The 10,937-nt window shown below is 43.9% G+C and overlaps 1 long non-coding RNA gene across 1 annotated transcript; it reads left to right on the top strand.

Moving 5' to 3' along the window:
* The first annotated feature begins 7,356 nt into the window (after positions 1-7,356).
* On the top strand, positions 7,357-8,938 carry LOC139588845 (uncharacterized). Its single transcript, XR_011678843.1, has 2 exons — positions 7,357-8,464; positions 8,617-8,938. It is a non-coding gene; the product is annotated as an uncharacterized lncRNA (long non-coding RNA).
* The last annotated feature ends 1,999 nt before the right edge of the window (positions 8,939-10,937 follow it).

Genomic DNA, 10,937 nt, shown 5'->3' with positions numbered 1-10,937 from the left:
GCCGGGATTTCGAGTGGGATTTGCGCTTTTCGGTGACTTTTTTGGGGGGGGATGGCTCTGTTTAATTCTTTTCCTGTTCGTGTCACTGAGGGCAGGAAGATAAGTGCGGACGCAATCACTAATAACTAATGGGCGGCTAAAAAAATTGTAAGAGAAGAAGTTTTGCTTGAAGTTTTGAAAGGCTGTATAAAATAATAATGTATTCATAAAATATATATAATAGTTGCTAAAATGTGAAATACTAATTATTAAATTTTATAATAATTGTTCTATAATAATATAGGGGAAAATAAGTACATGCTAAAAGGTCAGTTCCTGAACACTGTTTGTTAGGCTTGTAGTTAGGAAAGGGAAAGCAAGTGTTTGGAGACATCCAGACAAACCACAGAAGCGTAACTACAAAATTCAAAAAAAATATAAAGCTCAAAGTTATGAAAAGGCAGAGCTGACCTCTTACTTTGCCCACTGTTTTAGAGAACCAAGAAACATGGTGGCAAGAGAAAGGGGTGAAAGAATATTCCATGAGCGGAATGTGAGAGGAGGCAGCAGCCCTGGCTCTGCAGCTGTGGATGTAGCTGTGTGTGGGCCCAGAGAGGCAGGAGGAGAGCTTGTGCCCTGACAAGGAAGAGCTAGCCAGAATGCAAAATGTCCTTCCTATACTTGGAGATTTCAAAGGGATTGTGATGCAGGCTCCGTGCAAAGGTTCCTGGCTTCGTTTGGGCAGTAAAATGACAGAAGGCGCTCACGTGTCCACAAGGAATGCGTTATCAACGAGAATTACTGAGAGCAGTGATTCAGGACAGGCTTCCCCTGTGCTCGGCAGCATCCCCATGAGCCCACACCTGGATACCACACTTATCCATGTGCCATTCCCTCACCTTTGCGTAACCTTCCTCACATGGCAGAGCTGGCTTGGGCACTGCTGTGCTGACCTGTGACCCTGAGCCCTGTTTTCTGCTTCTCGTGTCAGAATCTAGGTGTGCTACGCGCTGGACATAGCGGTAGCAGCGCACCCAGAACTCTTTAATGCCCATTGTAAAGAGAGTCAGCAATTAGATTGCTGTAACATTCTCCTTACCTGCCTGGCTTCCCGTATGCCCTGACGTCACTCGCTGAGGAGTAAATAACCGGGAAGCTGAACGGTGATTACATGGAAACGCAACATGCCCGTGTTGTGTCGTCCTCACTCCCACACAAGGCCATTAGTTAACAAGGAAGAATTGCCCAAATTTAGGATATATGGGTCAAAGAAACTGGTACAGCTCAAACCTCTTTTAATTCCTGCAGGTGAAGTGGGTCATCATTTTACAGGGATTGCTATTAATCCAATGGAATTTAGGTAGGAAGGAAGGGAGGACAGCAAGTTTGGTGTCTCACTGGCTCAGCTCCAGGAATTCATTAAACTGGGTTTTAGTTGGTTGCCACTGGGGTGTCATCATTTTCTTGATTAAAAGTACTCAGTCCCCTCCTGAGAGAAATAAACAGGATATCAATATTAGTAGAACCCTGATGAATAAAACTTCATTATATACTTGTCAAGAGCTTTGCCTGATTTAAGGAGGGAAGTTAGGGCTTTTTGGACTCCTTTCTTAGTATGCAGATGATGTCCAGATCCATTTGTGTTCCTTTTAAGGTCTCTCCACCATGAGACCTCCTGATCTGCTCCACACCACTGGTCAGTGTACTGCAGCCTTCCCCTTAGAGGATGGCATCCTTAGCCATGTCCAGGGATAGCTTTTTGTCCTGTTATACCATGCTGAATGCTTAATTCTACTTGGGGCCAAAAGCCACAAGACATGGACAATATACCCCAGGAGAATGGGAGGGCGTGGTTTCTTCTCAGGCAGGGAAGAAAAATGGTTCCTGAGGCCTTCCACTGCTCCCTGATGAATAGAACTGGGCATACAGTTTTGACCCAGCCACTGTTGTCTCTGTGGGCTTCAAACACAGGGACTTTGATGAATGATCCCCTGTGGCAGCTCAGTCCCCTTGCTGGACGTGCCAGGCATCACTGGCAGCTGGATCACACAGGAGTTCATACTGCTACCTCTTCCCCACACTCTTTTTGTAAACCAGTGGGCTGTATGCTGCTGTTTCCAGGCTTTTCTATTGTATTACCATGCACCAGCCAAGAGAAACAGGGATGGTTCCTAAACTTAGGGCTGTCCATCTGGCAGCATCATCAATTTTAAGGTTAATGGGAAAGTGACTGATACAGGTACCTAATGAAACCATAAATGGTGTTTCACAGGAGACACAATGTTCCTGCTTATGCTTTTAGGGAGAATACTTTGTCTTCAGTGTAGGGAGGACTCTGGATTTTTTGTTGTTTTTTTTTTTTTTTTTTTTTTTTTTTTTAGGCTTCCAGGCATTGTTCATGACTCAAAGAATTCTTTCTCAGCTCAGTTTCCGGTCCACAGATGTGAAAGGACCCAGCTAAAATCTGTTTACTTACCATAAAAGCTCTGTGTTCCGAGGAGAGAAGTAGCTGTGGATGTTTGGCACACAGCTTCTCTCCCCCCAGAGCCAGGAGACAAGCCTGAACAGAGAGCTGCTGCTGCTTGTCACCTGTCCTGCAGCAAAACGTTTTGTACCGAGTCGTGCTGGGCTCTCCCGAGCCAGCCGAGCCCTGTGTGAAGAGCAGGACTTTGGCTGGCAGTTCTGCTGTTACTCAGCATGTTTGCTGAGCAAATAAAGCCACTGCTTTTTCCCTTTGAATTTCGGCGCAGGGTTGTAAGTGGAGAGATCTCCACCACGGAGGGCTCTGCATCACTCTGTGCCTTTCCACTTGGAAAAGGTGAAGCCCTGCCTAGAAACCACGGCTGCAGTCACATATTACAGAGCACACTGCCTCCTTTTAACACCTAACTCTTCCCCTTTCTGTGCAGTCATCAGACCTGTCGGCTTTTAATGAGGGCTTTGTGGGACTGTGGCAAACATGTCTCCATCTGTCTGTTCCACTTCAAGGCTGTCAGCTTTCATTTTAGGCTGTGTTTCTCACAGGCAGTGAGTCTCTCTCTCTCTCTGGTAGCTGTCCTTACAAGGTTTCCTCAAATTAGATGCAGTCGGCATCACCAAAGCCATCAGAAGCACTCGCTGTCCAGAGACCTGCATAAAAAAGGTTGTTCCTTGTAATGAAAAACAACACAAATGAAAAGTGAGTATTTCTGTTCATGAAGCTCTAGGTTGGATTCACTGTTATGCCTGATTCAGGAAAGTAGCTTTATCAAGTAAAGGACTTAGACATGTGTTTGCAGTTAATTAAATGGCCTTCTTTGAACAGAGGCAAGTTAAGCTTGTGCTTACATGCTTTTGTTTGTGACCTGTGAAGAAAGACTATAGCAGTAATTGGCACTGAGATAGGAAATGAAGGACACCTTGCTCTACAAAGTGATTTCTTCTTCTTCTGCCTGATTACTGCGTCTGTGAAATCTGGGCTCTTTGGAAGTCGGTGCAGAACTCCAGGCAAGTTGAGGTGATCAGTATGTCATCCACTATACTTCTTCTGATCCTTGCAAAGCAGATTAAAAACCCTTTTTTCCCCCTTCTGAAACATTTTCTTCCTAATGAAGAAACAGCTCATTTTAAAAATATGCCTCTCTTATGTCCAGTTTTGATCTTTCCTTTATTTTGCATTTTTACTTTCAAGCTGCTCACTTGATTCAATGGCATTCAGTTTCCTGTAAATGCTCCAGAACTTTGGGCACAATTAACTGTATGGCCAATCTGTAATTATTTCTGATGAACAGGCATGCCCTTTTTGGTGGACTAAAGAGCATTTCCTGGCTGCTTTGATTACCAATTTGTCTGCTTATGATACAAATAGTATTTTCCTAAAATCCACAAGTAGGCAGGCAAAATAGTTGCTCAAATCAGCTGTGAAATTAATACTGATAAGGTATTAGTTAGAACTAATGCCTTATTCAGCTAGTGCCTGAGTGGATCCAAGTAGAAAAATCATCACCATATTAATCATTAAAGGAAAAAAGGCAGGAGAACTTGTGGTGTTACTCACTTTTGCACACAGTGTGGCTCTCTGGTGGAAAGAGTAACAATGACTCAAGAGGGATTGGAAAATTCTGTAAATATGGAATTCTGGAATGAAAATATGTCTTTGCATCTGATTGGTTCATAACATTTTTAATTATTACTGAAATAAATTACTATCCTTCTTATGGCATTTTAAATAAATCATACTGCTAAGCTCTGCCTTTTATTATCTTTAGGAAGAACATGAGAACAAGCCAATTCTGTTGGAGCCGTGATAATGAGTATCAAGGAATCAATGGGTAATTGCTAAGGACAGACACTGAGAGGGATGTGTGCTAATCACAGTGGTGCCTGCTACACCTATTTACAGTACCAGGTCCTCTCAGAGAGCTCACAGTACTTTCTGGTGCCTGAGCTGCTTAATTGGGGGCAGGAATTTCTTTTTTCACAGTAGGATGCTGGATTTCATTGGTGAAGGATCTCTGGATGGTCTCTTGTTGGAAGAAGATCACTCAGGTCCTTTGAGGTAAGTCCCTGCAGGAACAGTTAATACTGTAGGAACTCATAAACATGCATGTACTGGCATTGGAAAAGGCAGTTCAAAACTAGTTCAACAAGCGCAGCTCTGAGTTGTGGGAGGCTGCAGAGCACCTCCATGTAGTGCTGCAAAGAAGCAATGCCCTTTGGTGGCACATTTTGCCCTGAGGAATGGAGCTATGCTGGTTTATCTCCCTGTCTCCTGGGAGCTCAGTGACATCAAGGGCACACTGTGCAAAGACCTCAGTCCCAGCAACTGAGCTAGGCTGTGTAAGAGCATGGTTCCAGAAGAGGAAGATCCCCAGGCAGATTGGAAAGGAAGCCATCCCCCTGGCTGTGTGCATGCAGAGTTTACAGGCTGCTTCCTGGAACAGCCATGAGCACAGGATACAGCACATCCTCTCATTTGTGCTGTGCCTGCAGCGTGGCACAGAGCCTGGTGGCACAGGATGTGCAGGGCATGCTCAGGCTCGGGGCCCTGGGCAGCACCCCTGGCAGGCTCCTGCTCTGACCTGGCGCCACCAGGTCTGACCTGGAGGGCAGCCCAGGTGCTGCTGGTGTTCCCAGCCAGCTCACCTAGCCACACTCTGCTCCTGCTGCCACAGCACACACCAGGCAGGAGCTGCAGCCCTCTGTCCTGCACAAAGGCTGTAAAGTCATTCAAGTGGCTGAACTATAGCATACTCATCATTTTACCATCCATGTATTAGATATTTACTGGGTCAGATTTAGGTGGATGAAATTTATTACACAATAAATAATGGTGCTTTGAACTGGAGTGTGCTGCTATCCCAACTCTGAGACATGCTGGACACTGCTGCTTTTCCCAGACACCACATGCCCTTCACATAAGGATGGAGACATGAAGGCCTCTTTTTAAGGATCAATTATATTTGATGTTTGTCAAATCATATCCCAAGGTAGTAAACATACACATGTTAAGTTTATGTTCTATAACTGCATCTATTAATTTTCCAGACTGCCTTCTACAGAGGCCATTTTGTTCTCTACTTAGGCTGGTTTAACTAAAAGCTGATGCCAAAAGGGGCCACTGCAAGTCCCTTTCAGAAACTATTTTCCTGCTCCCAACCAGGCCTCAGGTCTAGCAGTTAGGGCATGTGATGCCATGAGGGGCATCAGCTTTGCCTGCCAGTGCAACCAAAAACTAAATTCCTTTTCATCTTCATTGCTTTTCAGCCAGTCCAGCAAGGTAATCCTATTTACCTAGGGCAGCAGGATTGCTAGAGCTAACACACGGGACCATGTGATTGGGGCAGGGAAAAGTGTGTGACCATGTACTGGCATCCACTGATGCCGGTCATGAAACCACAGCCTCAACTGGACAAGAAGGGAGGGATTCATGTTTGGGAATCAGTAGCTGATACGCAAACATCTTGTGATCACAAGTCTCCCTTTAGAGTCAGCAGAGATCTAATCAGCTTTGTCAGTGGAGTCTGCAACATGGTTTATCTCCTCCTACAATGCTGTGTACTTGATCAGATGAATTCCATCCTTGGAGTGCGCATTTCTGCCCTGGGTTATAGAGAAAGCCTGGTGTGAATTGCCTGGAGATTAGGTCAAGGGTTAATGAAGTGACTCCTGCCCCCACCATTACTTTAGCCCACTATAAAACAAGGATTTTCCTTATTCTTACATTAAAGAGCATACGTTAAGTGAGTTCTTTAATGACACAAACTGAGTAATGCCAGCAGGAAGAGTAGAATCCAATGGCTTGTCCTGCCAATACCAATGGCTGTACCGATATGCTAGAAATGTGATGTTCAAGGCTGGGTCTCCAAATTAAAATTCACAGGCACAGCGGAGGTGTTTTGATTTAATCAGTCCTGGGCAGCTGACAGTTTGCTCAGAAGCAAACATAAGAGGTGGAAGCTTTTGGAAAGCAGGTCATTTATGCAGGTGATTAAACATGGAGGAGCCTCACTTGGGGCATGAGTTTTGAAAACACCTTCATCCAGATCTTACAAGCTAATTCTATAGAGTTCACTATCAATGGCTATTTGCATAGCAAAATAGTGACTGTGAGCATTGCTTCTTGCAAGCTTTATTTGTGTTAACCTGCTTTATACCTAGCCAGATGTTTCTGCCTCAATGTTTGGGGAAATAAGGGTTCAGATTGGCATGGGTGGATTAAATGATGTTCTACAGTAGCTGCAGGGGCAATGGAGGGAACCCATTTCCATCACTGCTAAGATGACAAAGCAGTTATTAAATCCAGCAGTTACAGTGGTTGTCCCAGGAAGGACTTGTCAGTCAAGTTTCTGAGTAATCTGTTTGTGAAATACCTGTTCCATCTCCCTTATTGACTAACAATGTATATTATCTATTTAGTTAACTGTGGGGCTAAAGGTCTTTTTTCCTGTCATTTGTCAAGCTCTTGTGTAAAAAGCTGCAGTTAAACTGTGTATAACCTTAGGATCCTGAACAGTGCCAACTAAAGTTCTAGGAATATGCTTATTCAGTTTTTTATTAGCCATATAAAATAGACAAACTTTGTGCCTTTGCCAATTAAATAAACCAGAACCTATCTCTTTCTTGGAAATTCTGCTACAGAAAGATATTCTCCTTGTAAAAAAAGAAGTGTGTAAATAAGCAAAATATATATTTGAGGAGCAGTAGCATAGCATGCCAGTGTTGTTAAAGCTCCAGTGTATGCATTTTATAGCACTGTAGTGATATAAAATCACCATAGGCATTATCAAAACACTTACAGACACTAACTGTTAAAAATCAATAACTTAGGAGATCTTTTTCAAATTGTCTTCAAAGCTTCTGTGTTGTTGATAATTATATCCAACACCTTTGTATCCAATCCTAAGTAGGAAAAATGTTTCATGGAGACTTGGTTACAGCCTATAAGCACACAGAAAGTCAGCCAATAGTGTTTGTATGTTCACATATCCCCAAGGAGTTGTAACAGGCTGGGCTGACACAGTCTTCCATGGGAGACAGCCCTCCCAGTGGATTACCCTCTAGGACACTGCGTGGGTGAACAAGGACTTGGGTGTGCACCAGTGGCCACTCCTGAGATCTTCTGTATGGCAACATGCAGGCACTGTGTAGGCTGGAAATGTTTCAGGAGGGAGAGGAGGAGCTGCTTGATTGCTGTAATTTAATTTAGCCATCATTATCATTTGCCATGGTCCTACGTGATGGCTCTGGCCTGATCCAGCAGTCAGGGCAGCAAGAGCCCAGCACTTCCTACCAGGGCGTGTAGCATGAGTGAGCCTTCCCTCTGCTGGGGTGATTCATCCTAGCCCCAGATACCACAGCATCCTCCTGACCTTCTCAGTCCTCTTGGCCTCCTTAGTTCTCTGACCTGCTGGAAGTGTGTCACACAGCCTGCCTGTGCTGCTCGGGATGGTGACACAGATCCCAGTGTATGGATGTGGATCTCAGGCAGCCAAATCCCAGTGCTCAGCCTCCCCATGGCAGGGAAGGAGTTACCAGTTACAGGAGCTGTGCTGTGCCCTGTGACTGCCAGGCCCCAGTGTAACCCACACTTGGAGGCAGCCCAGTTTCATGTTTCTGTCTTATCTGCTTCAGGCAGCGAGGGAGCCCTCTGGGGCAGCAGGATAGCACATCTGCCTGGGGACCCTCCCACTGCAGCACTGCTGCCCGCTCCCCCTCCTCACTCCTGCACGAGTGTTTATCTGGGCTGGAGATAACAGCTGGAGCCTTGCAAGGGGAATGGTCACCTCCAGCTCTTCCTTTCCAGACTGCCTGCACAGCCTGTGGGTGTGCCTGAGGGCCGTGATCTGCAAGGTCTCCACACAGCCTTCTGAAGCCACCAAGGTGCAAACCAGCTAATGATTAAACCTGCTTTCTCAGTTTTACTGCTGGAGAAAGGCTTCTGTGGCAAAGCATCGAGGAGAGCACAGTACTCCTTTCACATCAAAAGAATATGCAGACACCCAAGGTAAATACTGGCCTGCATTGAGCACACTTATTTCTGTGCTGCTATCTATTTACCTTGATGGTTTCAGTGAACAGAGTTCCTCAGTCCTCTAAAGAGTTCTCTGCACAGTGGCCAAACAAACAATGTAATTTTCTGGGTTTTGTTTGTTTCAGTAAAAAAAAAAGCAACAGTGGGACTGAAAAATACAAAGGAAATGGAGCAGACAGTCAAGAAGGAACAAAGACTGCAAGAGGGGAAAGAAAAGCAAGAGCAAGTAATTGGCAGAGTCAGAATTAGTTATTTCTATTAATTTCAAAGTTCTTGCTTCCTTCTGCCAGCCTCATTTGATTGCTGGGCAACAGGGGCAGTTTCTACAGGTTTCCCTTTAGTTAAAAGGATTTGTTTATAAGACGTATTATTTGTAATAAACATAAGGGTATCACTTTGTAAAAACATTCTTCTTCAGGAAGTAATAAAACACTTGCTCAGTTTAAAGTGTGTCCTCAAGTGTTTTGGTGGATGGGTGTTATACTCATGTGGTTTTACTCCACTGAATCATCCCCAGAGAGAGTAGAAATGAGGGATGGTGGGGAAAGAGATTTGGAAACAAATAAACACTCTAAATCAAAAGGGCAGGACTTTGTACGCAGCCCAGGCCACAACAGCATCAATGGCTCCCACAGGGCCAGAACTCCTCCTGCATTTCCCAGCCAAGGACAAAACCCAATAATCCTTCCCTCATTTTTCCTATGCAGCAACTTTCCTTGGTAGTTTGCAAACCCCAGTTCATCAGTGTCTGACGCATGGCAGATGTCTCCCAGAGCTGTGCAGCCCCCACACTGTCATTCTTCTGATGTCACTCACGCCTCAAACTTAAAGGACTTACCAGCAGGGGATGGGGGAAATGCATTTGTCAACAGCTTTTACTACAATAGTTCTTAGTAGGATTTATATTTTATGAAAAAGGACGGGTTTTCTTAGGAATTCTCCATCCTTTGCAGATGCTCTAAGGGAGATGAAAGAAAATTTACAGAAAATCTCGAGGGGGGGCTCTGAAATTATTGCTCAAAGGCTGATCATTAGGAGCTGTGGCTTTGACACAACTTTAAACCCTGACTCAGAGATTCTCACATCAGGAACTCCTGTTTAAATTGTGTACTATCTTCTTGAAATCCATCCAGCAGTGATGGAAAGGTTTCAGGTTGTGGGGAAGCCCCCTCATTCCTCAGTATCTCAGCCCTGCAGTCTGACTATCCCCTGGCTGCTGGTGTCTTCTGGCAAGAGCAGCCCCAGTCACTCAGGTCCACAAACTGGAAATGTTTCAGAAGTACAAAAATAAAACATGAATGAGGATCAATATAAGAGAAAATCCAGAAATAATACACTCCAAAGAGATGACCTTAATAAACAACTGAAGGGGTCAATGGACTTTTTATTATGATGTTAAGACCAAATTTTTATAAAAAGTTTCTCTGTAACTCACAGAGGAAGATGTAACAGTGAAATGGGTACTAAATTAGAATTCCCAATTATAACACATGCCTTGAAAAGGCAGCTACATGGAAATCCTTTGCTTCCAATTATGCTGAATTAGGGTTATGTTTTCACCATTGCAGGGAAATTACAGTGAAACCCCAATTACAGTGAAACCTGTAAATAAACTACCATTGTTTTAACAACCACTCTCCCTCCCATACCAAGGGACAATTAGCTTAGACAAGATTTTAAAAATGGAAAACATATCAAATATAGTCTTTGATACCTCCTCAGTAATCTATGTAAAATTACCTAAAATTATCCTTCCTCTTTCTTGAAGAAGTAACCACTTCATGAAACACATAAGCAAGAACAACACTACTCTGAGCAACCTAGGTGAGGAAGCAGAGCATTGAGTGCACATACAGACAGGCTCATCCTGTAAATTCAGGGTGAATTTCCTCTCATCAGTTACTGGGCTTGATCTAAGTGATAAAATTAGAAGGCTGGATGTTGCCACAGAGACATTTTCAGTTTACCTTGTGGACTGTGTTGGTGTGTTGAGAGGGACCCAATAGCTGTGCAAAGACAACATATCAGCATAGGGTTGTTTCTTCTAGCTACATGCTTAAAACAGACCAAAAGCTCACTGCCAGGTAATGCAAGGCCTCAATAGGAATTTCCTTAGAATAACTCCCAGGCTGAGAAATGTCTAGTATGTGTATTTATTTAATTCTTTGTTATATTATATGTTTGCATTACATACATGTATCTATTAGACGTTACATTTTGTATTTTAATATTTGCATGTAAATGTTGTATATTTATACACAAAATATAATATTATCTATTATATATTATATTCATGCTTATTTCATGCATTTATTATTACTTATTACTTGCCAAGGACAGAAAGGGACCCTGCTTCATGGGTGTTATTGCGGTTGGGGACGTGAGGTGTGAGGCTGGGCTCATGTCCTGTTCCTCAGCACTGCTGGAGCTGGCACAGCACAGGAGG

The sequence above is a fragment of the Agelaius tricolor genome, unplaced genomic scaffold, assembly GCF_023055355.1.
Source record: "Agelaius tricolor isolate 1412-34295 unplaced genomic scaffold, bAgeTri1.0.p SCAF_1, whole genome shotgun sequence".
Taxonomy (NCBI): Eukaryota; Metazoa; Chordata; class Aves; order Passeriformes; family Icteridae; genus Agelaius; species Agelaius tricolor.
Note: the sequence above shows the minus strand (reverse complement) of the source record. Positions and strands in the feature narration are given on the sequence as shown.